This window comes from Piliocolobus tephrosceles, chromosome 12 (assembly GCF_002776525.5).
Source record: "Piliocolobus tephrosceles isolate RC106 chromosome 12, ASM277652v3, whole genome shotgun sequence".
In the NCBI taxonomy this organism is placed as follows: Eukaryota; Metazoa; Chordata; class Mammalia; order Primates; family Cercopithecidae; genus Piliocolobus; species Piliocolobus tephrosceles.
In genome coordinates, this window is record NC_045445.1 from 118,657,561 (window position 1) to 118,679,081 (window position 21,521).

At 36.8% G+C, this 21,521-nt stretch overlaps 1 protein-coding gene across 1 annotated transcript in view; it reads right to left on the minus strand.

Moving 5' to 3' along the window:
• Nucleotides 1–21,521, minus strand: part of IL1RAPL1 (interleukin 1 receptor accessory protein like 1) — a 1,416,649-nt gene that overhangs the window by 484,422 nt on the left and 910,706 nt on the right. The gene's annotated exons all lie outside the window — the stretch shown is intronic.

Sequence of the window (21,521 nt, forward strand, 5' to 3'; positions counted from 1 at the left end):
GGCGGATCACGAGGTCAGGAGATCGAGACCATCCTGGCTAACACTGTGAAACCCAGTCTCTATTAAAAAATATAAAAAACTAGCCGGGCGAGATGGCGGGCGCCTGTAGTCCCAGCTACTCGGGAGGCTGAGGCAGGAGAATGGCGTAAACCCGGGAGGCGGAGCTTGCAGTGAGCTGAGATCCGGCCACTGCACTCCAGCTCCGGCGACAGAGCAAGACTCCATCTCAAAAAAAAAAAAAAAAAAAAAAAAAAAAAATCCATTACATTACTTTGAGGAAGCAAACAGAAAGAGGGCTGGGTTCAACAAATTTGGGGGAACAGTTGTACTGGGATTATGGAATTGATTATATTAAACCTTCCACTTTTAAATGTGAATGACAAATGAACTGACCTATGCATTTGTATTTTATATTCGTATTTGACATATAGCCTAAAGTGTGTTCTGCAGTGAATCTCATCTGATATGTGTGTAGTAGCAAAAATGTGAATAACAGTTCTAGGAGGGGATCCAAAATGAATAAAACATAAACATTATCTTTGACAAAATCATAAGGCTGAAATGCATGCTACATTAACACTTCCTGAATAAAAGAAAAAAAAAGTGAGGAAACAAAGCCTCATTAAAACTCATAGAGCCAGAGTATACCACAAACCTTTCAATCCGTTAACAGTGAATCTGTGACTAAATGGGTTATTACTCCTAAGCACAATTCTTTGATATAAATATCCATTTCTTGATTAAATCTGTCAGTAGACTGGCCAACACTCAAACAATATTCAAATCCTCCCAGATTCAATTAGAGGCTGTTCTATTTGTATAGATACGCATTATATTCACACATAAAATTCAATTAGCAGTGACAAATACTTTTCAAAGCATGATATTTTTAGGACCCCAGATATTATCTCCAGTAATTTTATTTAGAATAACACTTTACAAAAGAATAAAATTAATGCACACATATTTTTGTGTTTCAGTCAACAAAGAACCTTTGCAGTTTGATTCTTATTCAGGATCTGAATTTATTGCTGCTATTCATCTGTTTAAGTATGATGAATTCAATAAGGTTTATTTTTTACATCACAACATAAAAAGTTTTCTCAAAAACAGCTGGTTTTTAATGATATTCTTCATGCCAAAATATGTAACCTAGGCATATGCAGAGTGAAACTTGTAAGATGGCTTTATACATACATGACATACAACATACAGAAAAACAATATGTTTATTCTGAATGTATGGGACAGAATTGTATGGTGTTAATCAGTATAAATAATACAAAATAATGGGTTATTAAATGACATATTCAATATTTGCATGCACCTAATCTAAGGAATATTCTATCTGTACTAACATGAATGAATTTATTAAGAATGACAAAAGAAGAGGACTAAGCTTAAGGAATCAAATAAAGAAAAAAATCAATAAAGATTAAGAGGCAAAAACAAGAAAGGAGAGTAAGAGACAATGAGAGGGCAATGAAAAGAAATGAAATAGAAATCAAGCAAATGCCAGACAATGTAATATGCAAAGTAAATGGCAGGAGCCTTTACAGAAATCACATTTCCATTCTCCTTCACACATGGCCAAGAGGGGGAAGCACTGTTTGCAGCCACCTAGAGTGAGAAAGAGCAGAACTTGGGCATGGCATAGAGAGGGACTAAAGGTGGCTCATCTGGAAGCAATGGTGATGTAGACTGACAGAAAAATTATGACTGTCAAAGGAGAAATAATAGAATAACTGAAATTTATTGATATAAATGACCATTTCTTGATTGAATATGTCATCATGGTTAGTGTCATTGGCAAGGACAACCTTACTGCATGCCAAGTAACTAATAAGAAATTTTTTGGTGACTTCTCAGTAAACTGTTTTAGTGTCTCTCTCTCTCTGTCTCTTTTTCTCATTAAGATTCTTGTGAGAAGGCCCATGTCAGAACGGTATGGTGTTAATCAGTACAAACCATATAAACTAATGAATTGTTGCTAGCTCTATTCTTGATTACTTGAACAGTTACTCTGACAATTATTAAACTATAGAGGATCACCAAATTTAAGATGAACCAATTAGCAGTTTAGATAGCATGAAACTAAAACCGGTTTTAAAATATATTAAAATAAATGGCATAATGTATCTTCTTAAATTAATACATTTTCTCCAGAGTCAGAAAAGAATGCTACACAGTTTTAATGTGGAAGGAAATTAGTCAACAAGTTAACCATTTTTCATATACAAAATAATATAAGCAAGCTGAAAAAAAGCCAAAGCTGCATAAATGACACTGAAAATGAATTCAAGTTATGAATAAATTAATAGCTACATGAATGTTAGAAAACTGACAGTGCTGAAAAATAATATAATGAAATATTCTTAACAAAATGGTGAAAAGAATTTCCTGAAAAATAATTAATTGCCATGTAGCTCCTACATGGAAGAATATTAATAACTGTCAACAGCTAATCTTCTTTCAATCTTTTTATTAAATTTAGGAGGCAGCAATTCTTAATGAACAAAGTATATTTAAATTATATTTTAAAGATGTTGAAAATTGTTGAATTATTATAATATGGGCTAAATCAAAAATATCTACACACTTAGGAGCTGAAAAAAATTATAGAGGACAAAAAAAATCAAACAGTTTTGAAAAGCTAGTTATATTATCGACATGCAGGAAATTTTACATCTAACTGCTAAACTGGCTATAAATAAATCAGAGGGCCGTGGGGTTTTTCCAAAATGTATGAAGAAACTCAATAATGAAATTATAAAATTTATTATCAAGATATACAATTTACTTCTACATATGGAGAACTCATCAAAATTACTCACATTATCAGGGTTATGTTGCCTCATGCCCTATGGGCTTAGCATTGCATACCTCAAATATTGGAGTATTTGCTGTTTAAAAGTAATAAGTATTTTCCAAACCTTACAAAAGCCAGATGGCATTTTTAAATAGAATACTGTTTGCAGTTACAATCACTGAGAAGTTAACAGAGATGTTTATGTACAGTCTGTTTTACTGATTAAATTGTAAGCTTCTGGAGGTCCCAAACTTTGCACAAGTGCATCCTACTCTCCGTGGTCATACTAGTAAAAATCTCATTTAGTATTTTCCCAATAAAAGTTTCATGAACAAAGGAAAAAAATGAGACATTTGCAGTAAAATAACAAAGGAGTTAAGTGCTCGGTTAAACCACACGTATTAGGCCATTCTTGCATTTTAATATAGAAATACCTGAGACTGAGTAATTTATACTGAAAATGGATTTAATTGGTTCATGGTTCTGCAGACTTTACAGGGAGTGTGGTGCTGGCATCTGCTCAGCTTCTAGGGAGGCTTCAGGAAGTTTACAATCATGGCAGAAGGTGAAGGGGGAGCAGGTATATCACATGGCAAAAGAAAAAAAAAGGAATAAGAGAGAGTGGGGAGGGAGATGCCATACACTTTTAAATAACTGGATCTTGTGAGACATCTCATTCACTAACGCAAAGACAACACCAAGCCATGAGGGATCGGCCTCCATGATCCAAACATCTCCCATTATGTCCCACCTCCAGCATCGGAGATTACAACTCAACATGAGATTTGGACGGGGACAACTATGCAAACTATATCACCGTATAATTTAATTGTATCAAATTATGGTGGCTTTCAAAGAGAAAAAATACATTTTTAGTTCAGTACATTTTAATATTCTATATGTAGGGAGCTACCTTATATATAGTTGAAAGGTAAATTTAGAAACATTCAATATAAGAAACTTCTGTACAATAAATACGGTATATTAAAATATGGTTTCTAGTACAAGTCAAATAAAGCTTATGCATGGTCATAGCTGCAGTATAATCAACTGCAAACCTTGCTGGGCATTCTAGGAGGTCTTCAGATTTGCCTACTTAGCGACTGCAAAAAAATGTCTGAACTTATTGTAGAGAATAGGCCTGGAATTAAGGACCAGCTTGTTCAAGGGGAGAAACAGAGATAGAGAGGCAGAGAAAAAGACAGAGACAGAGACAGTAGGGATGTAGACTGAGTGCAATAGCAATAGTATGTATTTCAATTGTAATGATTCGATCATACTGGTTGGGCACAAGGGCTAGAATCCAAGTCATGTGGTTGAATTCAAGATCATTGGTGATTTCGAGAACCTGGCCAAGGGCTCTAAATCAGAACTAAGGAGAGAAACTCAAGTGTGTAAACAGGGCACAATTGTGGGGGGAAATGGGGAATAGTGATCACTGGGTTATTGCCTGCCATACCTTATCTCTAACACACTAGAATCTTGATTAGGAGGCCAGCAAAAGAGATTTGGGCATGGATGAACAGCAACTTTAGCTGGGTCTGGAGACTTGGTCTGGAAAGGCGATTAAATGTAAAGTCCCATTAGCTGAGATTAGATTAGGAGATAGATGCACAAAACTGACAAATTCCTGCATTCTGTGTTCTCATTTCTACTTTCTTTGCCCTAAACTATGCTGTGACCTGAACCTATACACCTTTTGAATTAAGCAGAGAAATAAATAAACTTAGTTTTATTTGTACCTGAGCATTCACCTATTTCATCCTAAAAGTAAATATAATGTCAGTTAACATTTATTTTCCATAAATAATGGTAAACTCTAGTTGTATTTCCAAACTGAATTTGAAAATGTCAAGATAAGGTTACAAGGAACAGCTACTGAAACAGGATACAAAGAGAAGTAATGAAGCATTTGCAACTAATATCATTATCAGATAGGTAGATTTAACATATGGGAGCTGGGAATTGAAAGACCTCAATGACTACAATTTGGAGTAAGAATAGTGTTTATGTTTTGCAGTGTACCATAGTCCCAGTAGACCTTAATTTTTATTTTAGAAACTGGAAATGTAATTTTATATGGATCTTTGCACTCTTCTGAATTTTCACAGGTTAGAAAACATTTCATTAGTGAACTGAGACACAGGAACTCGAACAATAAGACACAAGCAAAATTAAATGGAAATTGAAGTTTAATGAAGCATAGTCCAAATAAAGACAGTATAAAATAAGCATTTAAATGGAAGTTAATCAACAAAATGAAGATTGTTTTCCTAAGAATGAAAGAAGTAATGCTAAGTTAAATTTTCTGCACTTACTAAGTTTAGAGCCATATGGCTATCTTAAGCCTATCTAAAGGGAATTCACTGAAGAGACACAATACACTCTGATACCTTCCTGAAGGCACTAGTTAGTTTAGATATTAAAAGAAACGAACTCATTAAATTTACCTCATATGGGAATTGTCACACATAACGGCATTAGAGACACCAGGTAAATCTACCTGTTTAATTTTAATGGTATATCAAGCAACCTGGTACTGTATTTCTCACAAAAGGCAACTACATACAAAGGACTGATTAAACGTAACAATATACATTTCAAAAGAAGTCATCTAAAAGCTAAGGAAATGTCCAGCATCTGGCTATTCATAATAGCAAAGACATAGAATCAACGCAGGTGCCCATCAACAGTGGACTGGATAAAGAAAATGTGGTACACATACATCATGGAATACTATGCATCCATAAAAAAGAATGAAAGAATATCCTTTACAGCAACATAGATGCAACTAGAGGCGAATGAATGCATGAACAAAAAAATAAAATGTTGCATGTTCTCACTTATAAATGATACTAAGCAGCCGGACCCGGTAGCTTAGGCCTGTAATCCCAGCACTTTGGGAGGCCAAAGCGGGCAGATGGTGAGGTCAGGAATTTGAGAGGAGCCTGACCAATTTGGTGAAACCCCATCTCTACTGAAAAAAATACAAAAATTAGCTGGGCTTGGTGGCACATGTCTGTAGTCCCAGCTACTCGGGAGGCTGAGGCAGAGGTTGCAGCGAGCCGAGATTGCACCACTGCACTCCAGCCTGGGAGACAGAGCGAGACTCCGCCTCACAAAATAAAAAAAGAAAAAAGATACTAAGCATTGAATACACAAAGACATAAAGATGGACAAAGTAAACACAAGGGACTACTAGAGGGGGGAGGGGCGGAAGGGGACAAGGGCTGAAAAACTACCTACTGGGTACTATGCTCACTACTTGGGTGACGGGATCATTCATACCCCAGACTTCAGCGTCATGCAATATACCCATGTAACAAACCTGCACATGTATCCTCTGACTCTAAAATAAAAGTTGAAATTATTTTTAAAAATATTGCTTTGGCCGGGCGCAGTGGCTCATGCCTGTAATCCCAGCACTTTGGGAGGCCGAGACGGGCGGATCATGAGGTCAGGAGATCGAGACCATCCTGGCTAACACGGTGAAACCCCATCTCTACTAAAAATACAAAAAAAAAAAAAAAAAAATTAGCCAGTCGCAGTGGTGGGCGCCTGTAGTCCCAGCTACTGGGGAGGCTGAGGCAGGAGAATGGCGTGAACCCGGGAGGTGGAGCTTTCAGTGAGCCGAGATCTTGCCACTGCACTCCAGCCTGGGTGACACAGCCAGACTCCATCTCAAAAAAAAAAAATAAAAATAAAAATAAAACAATATATTGCTTTAACCTATAAATGCACATTAGTACTCTCTGTTTACTAAGGTTATGCAGCAAGCATTAAAACATATTTTCCCTCTGGGTGGATTATTAAGTATCTTTAAAATAAACTACATGCATTTTACCCTGATTTCTTTAGTGAAATTCACAAAGCACTTGGGAGAGGAAAAAGGTAAAATGCTGCAAAATAAGATAAAGATATTCCTTACAGGTCTAACTATGAGCATGTCACGTATTAAATAATTCCATAATAAATAAATCATATTTACATTGAATTATACATTCATGTAACATATTAAATATGAATATTAAATAAATCAAACTTGATATGAATTTCTAAAAAGTTCTCTAATCTGTATCTCTGGTATCCCCCAAATTAGTTAACAAGTGTTACCTACAGATTTGGGTTCTGTTCTCACCAGATAAAACTTTGATCTCATAACTCTTGGTCATACCTGGGAAATCTGTCTCAAGAGGAAGAATTCCCAAGTGAGAAAACCAGAGCTCATTGTCCTGAAAAAAACACAAATTTAACTAGACCCTCAATCTTTTTCCGTAAAATCAGCAGATTTAGTGATTTCTTCAGTACTGCAATGCCATAATGCCAGTGCAAAAAGAAAAAATAAAAGGGGGGGGGGGGCAGCTCTATTATCAATTTTCACTGAAAAATAATAATAAATGAAAGGAAAAACAAGCAAACCGAAGCTAGAAATGAAGCGTGGCTCTGTTCAAGCTTGTTTCAACATTAACAGGCAACATCTACAATGCTTCACTTCATAAGCCTAACTAATGTCACATTTTAAGAAGTCCAGCATCCGCACACAATTGCACTAGACATGCTAAATAATAAGAGACCATATTGGCCGGGCGTGGTGGCTCAAGCCTGTAATCCCAGCACTTTGGGAGGCTGAGACGGGTGGATCACGAGGTCAGGAGATCGAGACCATCCTGGCTAACACGTTGAAACCCTGTCTCTACTAAAAAATACAAAAAAGTAGCCGGGCGAGGTGGCGGGCGCCTGTAGTCCCAGCTACTCAGGAGGCTGAGCCAGGAGAATGGCATGAACCTGGGAGGCGGAGTTTGCAGTGAGCTGAGATCCGGCCACTGTGCTCCAGCCTGGGCGACAGAGCCAGACTCCGTCTCAAAAAAACAAAAAAAAAGAGACCATATGTAGTAGGCAGAATAATGGCCCCCTGTAGATGCCCATATCCTCATCACTAAAATATATGAATATTGCCTTGTACATGGCAAAGGGACTTTGAAAATGTGATTAAGGCTATAGACTTTAAAGCGGGGAGGTTATCCTGGATTATATAGACGGTCCCAAACTGATCACATGAGTCCTTAAAGATGAATAATCTTTTCTAGCTGCAATTAGGGAGAAAAGGAACAACGAAAGAAGAGTCAGAGTAATGCCAGGTAAGAAGGACTCAACTGATAACTGCTGCCTTTAAAGATAGCAGAAGGGGCCATGAGCCAAGGAATGTGAGAAACTTCTGGAAGCTGAAAAAGATAAAGAAATAGATTCTTTCCTAGAGCCTCCAGAAACAAATGAGTCCCTACTGACACCTTGATTTTAGCCAAGTGAGACCTGTACCAAGTTTCTGACCCATGGAACTATACGGTAATAAATTTGTGTAGTTTAAGCCACCGTTTGTTTTATTTATAGCAGTAAAAAATTATACTTTGCAAAAGGCTAAAAGCAAGTGAATCGTTTAGAAAATACATGAAGAATTAAAAAGACATGTAAACATGTAAATAAGACTTCACTTACGGTTACAAGACTTCACTTACAATTGTGAATAAGATTTCACTTATGCTTACAAGACAACTCAGAAGCTAGGTGATGGTTTTATTTAATACTGCTGTCTCATAGTAGAGGATTTGATGTTAAGGTCAGAATGAGAATTAGGATAAGAAATTATAAACTAGACTCAGTGTAACTGCACGTTTGTCGTTCCAAATGTACCTGACATTTACCAATGCAGACATGTAAAGTTACAAATAGAAACAAAGATTATTATAGGGGTTTGGTATGTGAGGTTAAATACTGTAAGATTTTACAGTGACACTTTTAGAAAACAGTAAAGTTATTAGTCAGGTAGACTTATTAAGATAATGCTTATGGCCACAACTGAAGAAGAAGACAGACAGGATACAGACTTATCTAGAATGCTCCCATTCTGGCCATCATTAGTAGAAAACAAAACTTTTCATTGCAACTGAAACTCTTGAGTGATTTTGCTTACAGAAGGAATAATAAGTAATTACAATCTAAATTTATTTGTCATTCAACATCTTAAAAAAAGGAAAGTGCTATTATTCTAGCAATAGAAACAATGCAATTAAATACTGCTAGATGAGATGCAATTGTCTCATAATGAGAAATTAGGAAACTAAATAGAGACATTACCTGTGTAATTGTAGGCAAATGAGCACTGTATGTATAATATTTACTTGTTCTATACAATTAGTCCTTTGTTGTTTGATTATTTGCATTCATCAATAAGTTATAATGTGAGGCTAATCAAATGCAAGGGACTTTCTGTTTCTGTAAAAATGGTGACATATACTGAAGTAGAAGTTTGATATTAAGTGCAGAGCTTTTAACATAGCTGTTGCAGAAATTAATCAGGTAATGCATGTTTCACTTAAGTGAGGAATAAGTTTTATCAAAATAGCTTTATCACAATTAATTCACCTTTGGCAGGGGTAGTGTTCTATTTATAGCTTGTGATAGCACAGTCAAATAGCAGACAATTTTGATATGCTTCCATTCAATATGAGATGAATTAGAATACTCAGTCATTTCAAATTGCTAAAGGCATTCAGATAAGGAGATATGTATACTGAAATTAGAATTCAATTAGAACACCGAGGCGAACATTCGAAAGTGTATTTGAAAGCATCATGTTTTCAATGCAGTGGTTCTGACTTCTTTAATTTCTTCATTATGTGATGCTTGTTGCCCACAAGGAATTTACAACCTAATGATGAAAACAGAACAACCACATATTTATTTATAACTGCTGACAATTTCATTAAGCGCATACAAATGACTACAAGTGGAGAGAAACACATTTATAAAAAACTATAGCTGCAAAATACACATTCAGACTATATATATATATATATATATATACCTCAAATCAGTAACTGTGTACTTGAACTTCAAGGGACTTACATAGCGATGCGTGTGTGTATGTGTAAATATTTGCTATTTGTATGAAGGACGCAATATCAAACAATTCCCTTTGCTAAAGGAAATGCCAATATATTATAGAATAATAAAAGAAAAAGGTTAGAAAAGAAACAAAAATAAGAAAGAACAATGTCTTTCCTATTTTGTAGCTTGAAATAGAAAATCATAGTAGGTACATTATTCAAAGTATTTGGTGAGCTACTTACATTTTTGTCAGATCATCTTTTTTTGTTTTTGCTTTTGTGTTTGAGACAGTCTCCCTCTGTCACCCAGGCTGGAGTGCAGTGGTGCAATCTCGGCTCACTGTAACCTCCACCTCCACAGTTCAAGGGATTCTCCTGCATCAGCCACCCATGTAGCTGGGATTACAGGCATGTGTCACCATGCATGGCTAATTTTTGTATTTTTTTTGTAGAGATGGGGTTTTGCCATGTTGCCCGGGCTGGTCTTGAACTCCTGGCCTCAAGTCATCTGCCCACCTTGGACTCCCAAAGTGCTGGGATTACAGGTGTGAGCCACTACCCCGTGCCTGGTCTCAAATTACCTTTTTATGGTTAATTTTTTTTAAGTTTTAATTTCATTTTAATATATTGACCATGTATTCATGCATTTATTCAATAATTTGTATAGAGGTCCTATGTAACATGCCTGGAACTGTTATAGACATTAAAGGTACAATAATAAAATGAGAAGTGTACTACCCTCTTGAAATTGAGAAAGTCAGAAAAACTGTTAAACAAGGAAGAAACCACCCCATGGCATCAGAGATTAATAATTTTCTAATGTAGAAAATTAAATAAGGTGATCTTTGAACTTCTTTAACTGTGTTGGTCGAAGAAGTTAGCTCTAAAAAGGTAACAATTAGGCTGAGACCTAAATCCACTCACATGCCATTCTGCTAGTTGTACAGACCTTTAAAGAAGTAATTTTTACATAAGAAACCATTGGCCTAATGAAAGCATCTCCTTCTATTGCATAATATTAATCTTATACTAGTAACTATCTGCACAACCATTAGTTTGTATGCTATTTTAACTATAAGATGTTGGTGGCAGATAATCACAATAAAAACTTATCAGAAGAAATTTAAATAAGAGAAAATAAATCCCCTTATAAATAGCATTATAATGATGTAATTCAGTGGATTACTAATTAAAACAAAACTATACATTTTTATAAGAAATTACTCTTTGAAGAAAAAATATATTGTACATTGGGTTAAAATAAAGAATACAACACATTTGTAATTTTATAATGTCATTAAAGATGAATTCATGGAAATCTAATAAAACTTTTAATAATTTTTGTCAAGCATGACATTTTTTAAATCATTTTTTGTTTTGGTTAGCATCTTATGATTAACCAAACATTACATGTAGTAAAATATTCATTAATACTTGTCGTGTATTCCATTTCTCCTTTTTCCCCTTTACCTTTCTTCTTGCTTATCTCCAGCTTTACCAAAATGTAATTGACAAAAACTGTATATATGTACGGTGTACAATGTAATGTTTTGAGGTATGTATTGTCAAATTATGCCCCAACATATAAATAAAATAAACCCCCTGTGGCTGAGATGCTCCAGTTAAAGCAGAACTGAGAGGCCACAGCAAGATGAAGAGGTAGTGACATACACTGTGTTCTCAGAAAACGTTGCAGAAATGTCACCAGACTCCCCTTTCTGCAATCAAGCTAAACCAGTTCCTGTTATCAATCTCAAAATAGGCTACAGCTGGAAAATCCTCAGGTGCTCAACCACTAACCACCTTAAGTCAGAAAACAAAGAGAGATTTGTGGTTTTAGGCTTAAATGTCATCTAATCAAGACTCTGATCCCTCTCCCCAGTCTTGCCCTTTTTGCCTTTATAATCTTTAACTCTCCTACTTCTGCTCTGTCCCAAAGGCTGCGTCTCCCCCACCTACAAATTTGTTTAGAAAAATAAAGCTCTCCTTTTTGCTTCTGCAAATTTCACGGCCTTTTGTTAACAGTATACATTGTGAAATAATGACCACAATCAAGCTAATTCATATATCCACCACCTCTCATAGTTATGTTTGTGGTGAGAACATTTAAGATCTGTCTTGTCAATTTCCAAATACACAACACATTATTATTAACTATAGTCACCATGCTGCACAATAGATCTGCAGAATTTATTTATTGGTTTCTGGGTTTTTTTTGTTTGTTTGTTTGTTTTGAGACGGAGTCTTGCTCTGTCACCAGGCTGGAGTGCAGTGGCATGATCTTGGCTCACTGCAACCTTTGCCTTTGCCTCCCGGCTTCAAGTGATTCTCCCGCCTCAGCCTCCTAAGTAGCTGGGATAACAGGCGCACGCCACCACACCCGGCTAATTTTTGTATTTTTAGTAGAGACGGGGTTTCACCATGTCGGCCAGGATGGTTTTCATCTCCTGACCTCATGATCCGCCTGCCTCGGCCTCCCAAAGTGCTGGGATTACAGGCATGAGCCACCATGCCCAGCCGGCTTCTGTTGTTTGTATGTGTGCATGTGTCAGTAAGGCCTATACTCCGATGTGTGGCGGTGAGCTATGTGATCTGTAGTGTCCTTCCTTGTTGAATTGTGAAATAAAGACACAGGCTTAGGAAAGGACTTGGTTCTGATCTATACACCCTTGTGAAAAAAACTGAGAAGCCCTTACGAAGACTAAAGATGAAAATGGGAAAAAAAGATAATTGCAAAAAGAGAAGCCAAAGAATAATGAGTTAAGGGACATAAGAGAAGAAAGATACCAGATTACACAATACGCAGTATGAGATGTGAAGGCCACGTCCTGCAGAAGAGAACTAGTCAAGGAATGATGCGTATGGAAATCCAGCCCATGCCCCACTCAATGAGCTACATCTACCCAGGAGATGGGATTTCTAATGCCTTTTTAAATTATTGTAGCAAACCATTAGGCTGAATAGATTGGATTTTCTCCTTCAAACATCACATCGGGGTGTTCTTCAGCATGCTGTTGCTAAACCACAACATGCTAGATTATTTTTACCCAAATAAAAGCCTAACGGTAGACAGTAAGTGGTTATAGTGGTAATCAATTCAGTTTTTTAATAGTCCTCAGCACAGGACTATTACTGTTGCAAACAGCTTGTATCGTATTGACCAGTGCATTTCTGTGACTACATTAATCAATAGCGTGCACACCCATCTTTTCTTTCCTCATGAGCAACACTTGGACATATCTGATACAACACACTTAAGAATAAGATTCCCACTGATTGATTCATTTAATCTGGCAAGAACAGCACCCTCACAGGCCAGTTCAAAAAGAAGAGTGAAAGGAATTGTAGAGATGAAAGAAGGTTGGGAGAGGCAATTTATGATATGAACACTGACAACAAAACTCAACAAAACAATTGCTTACAGTTAGAGAATTATAACTGGATATGAGTATATAAAATAAACTCTATTATATGTAAGCAAGAAAGAGGAGGTATAGACCATATGTGAGCTACAGGGCAAAGGCAATCAGGGTTATAAGAATAGAAAAATGTTAAGGGCAGACTTGTGAATGTTAACATAGGCAGGATTCATTAATCACACTGGCATCTGCAAAATAACAGGCCTAATTATTGTGTATGTTTTAGCCCCTCCCTACTCAAAAGTGTGGTCTACGAATCAGCATTGTTGCCATCACCCAGGAGCTTGTTGGAAATGCAGGCTGTCAGCCCTCACCCTATACTTACTGAATCACATTTTGTTATTTAACAAGATCCCCAAGAGGTTCATGTGCACATTAACGTTTGAGGGGTACAGCTTTGGAGTTCCAGAACTATCATCATACATACTCCGCTCTAACATTTCATGAGATATTATTTTCCATAGGCTGTCCCCAGTGTATCTCATGAGCACTTTTTCAGCTGACACCACAAACAAATAAAAAGTTGCAGTCTCCGTGATGCCTGAGAACTTCTGGCCACTTATCCATAGTTACACATCAGAGAAGAGCTGCATCCCACCCTCAGATAGACCAAAAGCTTTTTTTTTTGTATAGCACTTGAGATTTCTCGAGTGCCTACTTTCACACTCATTTGTTCAGCTCAACAACAGTCCGATGGGAATAGAGGTTGCAATTTTCCCTTTTATGTATTTTTCAATGAGGAAATAGACATAGTGTCATGCTGAAGCGCAGAAGTGGCAGTCATGTAGTCAATGAAAGCAACTCAGGTTTTTAGATTAGTCCCTTGGACACTATTTTGGGGCAATTCAGATTTCTCCTAAAAAGTAAATCCCTTGAGAGTGGTAAAATACTGATTTTCTAATTCTATGGCAATGATTTTTAACACTGAGGAGCCCACAGGAAAACAAACACAAACAAATAAACATCCTAATGCTGTGGTCCCATCCTGCAGAGATGGGAATATAGTTGAGACTAACTATATTGGAATGGAAACTGGGATCTACAAGCTTTCCAGGACATTCTCATATGCAGACAGACTTGAGAATGACTGATTCATTGTAACAGGTTGGTATTGCTGATGTCAATGCCGAGAGAGTAACTCTCTAGGCGCATGCATTAGAATCACCTGCAGGGCTTGTTAAAACAAAGATTCTTGGGCCACATTCCTGGAGCTTCGGGTACAAATAATGCATTTTTAGCAAGGTCCCAAGTGTTGCTGATGCTGGCCTAATGCTGTGCTTCTCAAACTTTAATGTGCCTACAGATTCCCTGGGGATCTTGTTAATACTCTTATTGAGCAGACTTGGGGATGCTGCTGATGCTGCTGGCTCCTGCTCACACTTTGAGTCGCCAGGACCTGTTCTGCCTAATGAGAACTAAATGCTTGATGACTTCAAAGAAGTGTGATAACATCAAGGAGAAACTTGCTCTAATTCACAATTTTGAAAAGAACAGACACTGACCACAAAAATCAAAAAGTGTAAATTGCAAGGGTTAATTGTAAAAAGGCTTTAGGTTAAAAAAAAGTCCTTTCATGCTATTGGTGGTAAATTTTGCGTGAAAGGACTGTGGACACCATGAAGAAAGTGAATCACAGGAAGGGTCAGAGTCCTGTGATAAAGATTTTCACAATTAAGAGTGGGGTTAAGGAGTACAGTACTTGAAATCACATAGACCCAAGACAGAATCCTCTTTGACACTGACACATGCTACTTAGGAGGAAGAATAGTACTACATACATTGCAGAGGTGTCTGAGTCTTAAATGGATTAGTATTTGTAAAATCCCTAGTGCCCCACCTGGCACACATCAAGCATTCAAACAAATACTAGCTATTATTTTCCACTCAACAAGTATTAACAGACATCTCTTAAGTGAAGTTTTATGTGCTTTGCCAAAGGTATCATTCGGTTTCTACTAATTTGGAGATAATAAAACTATAGGCAAAGGATGATTTTTCTTTCATTTCATGATGCATACTGTAATATTTATAATCAAGTAAAATACTTCTGCAGCTCATTTTAGTTATTTTTCTAAAGGACAACTAGTATCAGGCAGAATTAAATTTCAGAAATTATTTGAACTTCGTTAGAAAATAATTCTAACAAGATTTTACCAATATTAAAATAGCTTCAGAATAATAATATAATTCTTGAATTCAGGAAAAGGTTTACACAATGGTTTTTATCTTCAGTTTGTGTTAATCCTTTAGTGATTGTACAGACATTTATTTTGTAGTGTATTATTTAGGTCTGAGGGTAAGGGTCACCTCTCCAGAGATGTCTCCTGATTATCCTACTTAATGTTGTTCCTTCCCCCATTGTATACTCTCTCTTTTTTTATTCCATAACACTAATCTCAACCTGACTGCATATTATTTATTTTGCATTTGCTTTGTGTTCTGTCTTTCCCACTAAAAAGGAAGCACAAGGAAGCCAAAGCGTTATCTGGAATATGCCCATGATATATGTTCCTGCCTCAGGACATTTGCACTTGTCTTTACCCCTGCCTCCGATTTCAACATGGACTTTCTCACTTCCTTTAACTCTCTACTCAGATACCAGTTTCTTCCTGGAACACTGTATCTAAAATAACAATACCCATTCTTCCCCTCTGGTACCTTCTACCTTCTTTATTTTGGTGCATCAGTCTTCATTTCAATTATTATGATCTAATATAGTATTTTTTGCTTGTTTATTGTGTGCTATGGTTTGAATGTGTTCCCCAAATTTTATGTGTTGGAAACTTAATTCCCAAGTTCATATGTTGATCATATTTGGAGGTGGGGATTTGGGGAGGTAATCGTGATTAGATAAAGTCAAAAGGGTCAGCCCCCATGATGGGACTGGTTGGCTTTACAGGAAGAAGAAGAAAGCCCCGGGCTGACACACACTTGCCCTCTCGCCATGTGATGCCCTTCAACATATTATGACACAGCAAGATGGCTCTGATCAGATGCTGGCACTATGCTGCTAAAGTTTCCATCCTCCAGACTATGAGCTGAATAAACTTTATTTTAAAATAAATTACCCCGTCTGTGGTATTTTGTTATAGTAACAGAAAATGAACTAAGACATTGTGTATCTTTCTTTCACCAAGAAAAGCAAGATCCAGAGATCCAGTAGGAGAAACATGTATATTTCATCCCTAGCACCTAGAACAGTACCTGTTACAAAGTAGGTGCTCAATAAGTGGATTTTTTTGTTTGCTTGTTTGTTTTGTTTGTTTTTTTTCAAATGGACTACTGGGCCAGGTGCAACTGCAGTCCTATCACTTTGGGAGGCCAAAGCGGATGGACTGCTTGAGGCCAGGAGTTCAAGAGCAGCCTGGGCAACATGGCAAAACACAGTCTTTACTAAAAAGTACAAAAATTAGCCAGGTATGGTGACGTGTGCCTGTAGTCCCAGCTACTCAAGAGGCTGAGTTGGAAGGGTGACTTGAGTCCAGGAGGTAGAGGTTGCAGTGAGCTGAGATCTCGCCACTGCACTCCAGCCTGCTGGATGACAGAGCCAGGCCCTGTCTTAAAAAAAAAAAAAAAAAAAAAAAAAAAGACTACTACTGTAGTACTTTCTGCTAGAGCTCACAACAATATTACATGCTCATGCTTATCTTATGTATCCTAAGAATAATTTATTTCTAGCATAGTATCTATTAGTTACAGCTTCACGGTTGTAGTCTCACTAGGGAAGGTTATTTCCCTCTTATAATTTTAACTTCTATGTGGTGCCAAATATACTACTGTAATGCAAAGAAACAAATTGTCTAGAAAATAGCATCGCATCGCAGAATGTATGACTTTGTCTCTACTATGGTAGCACATGGACATCACTGACGTGATATTTTTCACACTGGCTACCTGGGTACCATATTTCCCAGGACAGAGAGGGAAATTAATCCATGTAGAAGGCCATACATACTTCCTCAAGTTCACTGAAGCCTTTGCCCATTTTAATTCAGTTCAGTAACTCTCCATTCTGAGATCAAGAGGCTTTCTATCATTTTTTGGAATGAAATTTCAGACTCTAAACATATGGGCTTCCAAAATATGTCAGTGGAGAACAAGAGAATTTCAATTACAGTGGCTAAAATAGCTCTGAAAACTGCACTATATTTAGGAATATAGTGTTTTATCCCACTGGCATCGTCTAAATTATTCCATTTTCTTCTCAGATATATCAGAAGGAAACAAGATATAATGAAGGATGTTCACTGGAGTTGAATAAAGGGAAATGACCTTTTTAACTTTGGCATCGGATAAAAGCTATTACCTTGACAGAGTAAGGCATGTCTTTCTAACATAAACACAAATACCCTAATATTGTTGCTTAAGATGTGGAAGCTCTTTACTTTAAGACCATTATCTTAGTTTTACCAGAATTGATGGAATGAAATAAGTATTTAAAATACATTACATGCGTTGCTAATTATTATACCTGGGTGATGGGTACATGAAGCTTCATTATACTGTATGATCTACCTTGGTATGTTTGGAAAGTGCCGTAATAAAAGTTGAAATGTATTATAAACAAAAAAATGGAATGACATAAATGTATGAAAATCAGGAACTATGCTTTAACCACAAAATGAAATTCTATGCAGCTTTTAAAAACCTATAGTGTAGATGTGTATTTGCTGATGAGGAATGCTTATTCCACATTCTTAAGTAAAGAAAGCATGTTTCAAAATACCATTTTCCTATTCTTTGATTTTTCTTTTGAAACGTAATTATTCTATTTAATAAACACCAGCTCAGTGCATACTATGTACTAGGGACATTTCAAGTTCTTTAGAAAGCTTAAGTCTAAGTGATTAAATATCCTCATAACAACCCCATGATTAGTAAACACTAGTATCATACACATACGTATAAGATGCAGGCAGGTTAAGAAAATGAGTCAAGGTCACACAGCTGGTAAGGGATGGTGGGGGAGAGGATGCTGAGACTTGAACCTGAACAATAGGTCTTGAGAGATTTGGTTTTCATTAATATGTTATGCTGCCTCTGCTAATCACTGATGTATAATCAGACATATTTACATAAACTGAACAGAAAGATGCCTTGAAGGTTACATTCCAAGTTCATAGTGGTTAATGATGAGTAGAAAGAACATGGATGGTTTTTTTAAACTAATTTTGTTTATGTTTATGTGTAATTATTCCATATCCTTCAGGTATTACTCATAGAATAGGAAAAATTAAAATGCTTTAAAAGTATAATATGAATGTTAACAAATTCTCGGTTGTTTTTTACAAAGGTGAAGTGTATACATATAAATATTTTCCTTTTCCTCCCTCTTCATTTAATTGTTCCTGTGTCACAGAAGCTCAGCCTTTCTTGAGTCAATTTGCCTGCAAATATTACTTTGCCATTACTTCCAATGGCAAAAACCTCAATTACATCTGAACCAACCTAGAGTTAGAGGCCATGATGTGATAATTCACAAAGATGTTGCAATTTAGTTATCTTCTGTCATGACCATGCAAGTAGACTTCTCACATCAGGGTAGTTGCACTTCTTTTTTTTTTTTTAATTTTTATTTTTTATTTTTTTTTGAGACGGAGTCTCGCTCTGTCACCCAGACTGGAGTGCAGTGGCGTGATCTCGGCTCACTGCAAGCTCCGCCTCCCGAGTTTATACCATTCTCCTGCCTCAGCCTCCCGAGTAGCTGGGACTACAGGCGCCCGCCGCCATGTCCGGCTAATTTTTTTTTTTGTATTCTTAGTAGAGACGGGGTTTCACCGTGTTAGCCAGGATGGTCTCGATTGTTGACCTCGTGATCCGCCCGCCTCGGCCTCCCAAAGTGCTGGGATTACAGGCGTGAGCCACCGCGCCCGGTCCGTAGTTGCACTTATTAAGTGGTGGTTAGTTTCCACGAGGCAGGAAACAGGAGCAACCAGGCCATTTAACAGCTCTGTCCACACAGGGGTGAGGCAGAGTTAAAATGGACTCTCTTTATAACACCATATCCCTCAAAACACCTCTAGATCTCTTCCGGTTCTCTCTTTTGAAGCAGGCTGTGCAAGGCTTATACAAGCTAGGGCAGATTCTCCACACCAGCACCTCATTTCAGCTAAGCAGGCAATGGCTGTTGGCTCTCTGAGGTTAAAATGCCTTTAGTGCCTTGATCCTCAAGTATGAGTCTCTGCCAAAATTCTTGAAACATCATCTCTGTTACAGAAGTGCATGGATTGCTATTGCCATGGACTATTAGACGTTACTGCTTTTTAAAAATGACTGAAGGTTTGTTGGCCTATGTGAATACATTTTGAAGGAAACGTAGTGACAAAAGTTATCATACTGATGCAATTAATGCAAAAAGCTTTGGCACATGCCTCCCATTTGTCAGTACATCTTCTATGCTAAACCTCAAAGGTTATCATTAATTGACAAATGACTATCGTTTTATCTAGTCATTAAAGATGTATTCATTTTAGCCAAATGAAGTAGAGAATGTAAAGACAAATTTAAATTATTGGCTGATTTTAGAATATTTTAGTTTGTTATTTACCATTAAACATCTAATAGTTCAACAACAACAAAATTTAGAAGTGCATTATATATTAAATTCACTGAGTTACCAAGTATAATTTGTATTAAGGATGGATGCTATTAACAGTTACTTTTGCAATATAGAAAATGTAACTAAGAAAGCTGCTAGAACAAGTAAAAAAATTTTTTCCAGGTTAAAAATGGCATATTCATTCAGCCATAAAATGATAGCATGAAAGTATATGTAATAGCAAACTATTATGTTGATAACATTAACTATTATGTACTATATAAAAAAATCACCTTGCAAAGTAGGCTCCATTAGATGAAAAAAGGGAAAAAGGGAGATAATAAACATCAAACTAATAAGATATGTGTAGAAATGATGAGATTGTAACTGATTTTTACTTCTTTGTGTTTACTTTTCTACAGAAAATATGGATTACCTTTACTACACATTACCTCTCCCTGACAAAAATAGGCAGTTCTGAAAAGTTTGAAACTTTCATTACACATATTATTATGGTTGAAATTATATCAGTGAAAGGCAAAAGTGCCAACACAAGGATTGTATTAAGTGACATAATGAGTGGAATTGTCTTTCTTTTAAAACAATTTTATTCTCTTTAATAAGAATAGGCATAGAGGGATATCAAAAGAGGAGGGGTAGATCAGGTCACACTGGCACACTCTTTTGGTCATAACTGATGTTGTGAGTCCAAATTCCATTGGTAGTTTGTACATAAATAGATCCATTCAAAGGCATGAATATATATATATATACACACACACACACACACACACACATGTATGTGTGTGTCTATAGACACATCATGCTTCAATTAACTATTCAGTAAACTGTCTAATTTATTACCCCCCAAGGGTAAACATTGATTTCAACAGTACTAAATGGAGTTTTACGGTCAGAAATATATATAACAGCAATAAAGCAATAGAATTTGGACAAGAAGTGGTCATCAAACATTTGTTAGGGATTGAGGGAACATGAGGACAAAGAAAGATTGATTAATGTGAAGTTGTTGGCTTGAGGCCAAACAAGACGGGGTAAAGGCAAAAAAGGAAAAAGAGTCATTATATGAAAAAGACACATGCATGTGCATGTTCATAGCAGCATAATACGCAACTGCAAAGATATAGAACCAACTTAAGTGCCCATGGGCCAGTGAGTGAATAAAGAAAATGCGGTATATATACACCATGGAATACTACTTAGCCATAAAAAGGAATGGCATAGTGTCTTTTGCAGCAACTCGGATGGAGCTGGAGACCATTATTCGAAGTGATGTAACTCAGGAATGGAAAACCAAATACCGTATGTTGTCACTTACAGGTGGGAGCTAAGCTATGAGGATGCAAAGACACACAGAGTGATATAATGGACTTTGGGGACTGGGGGGATCATTGGGAGGAGGGGTGAGGGATAAAAGACTACATTACAGCACACACTGCTCAGATGATGGGTGCACTAAAATTTCAGAATTCACCACTATAGAACTAATCCTTGTAACCAAAAAACCCTGTACCTCACAAACTATTGGAAACTTAAAAATAAATAAATAAATTGCTAGAGGTAGTGTCAAATAATCCTCCAAGAAAGTTGTGAAAATTGACTCTCCTATACGTTTTGCAACATTTACAATGCTATTTATTATTTTTTCTTTTCTTTTTTTTTTTTTTTTGAGACAGGGTCTCCTTCTGTCACCCAGGCTGGAGTGCAGTGACGCAACCATGACTCACTGCTACCTCGGCCTCCCAGGCTCAAGCCATCCTCCCACTTCAGCCTCCCGAGTAGCTGGGACCACAAGGCATGTACCACCACACCTGCTAATTAGTTTCATTTGTATTTCGTAGAGATGCGGCC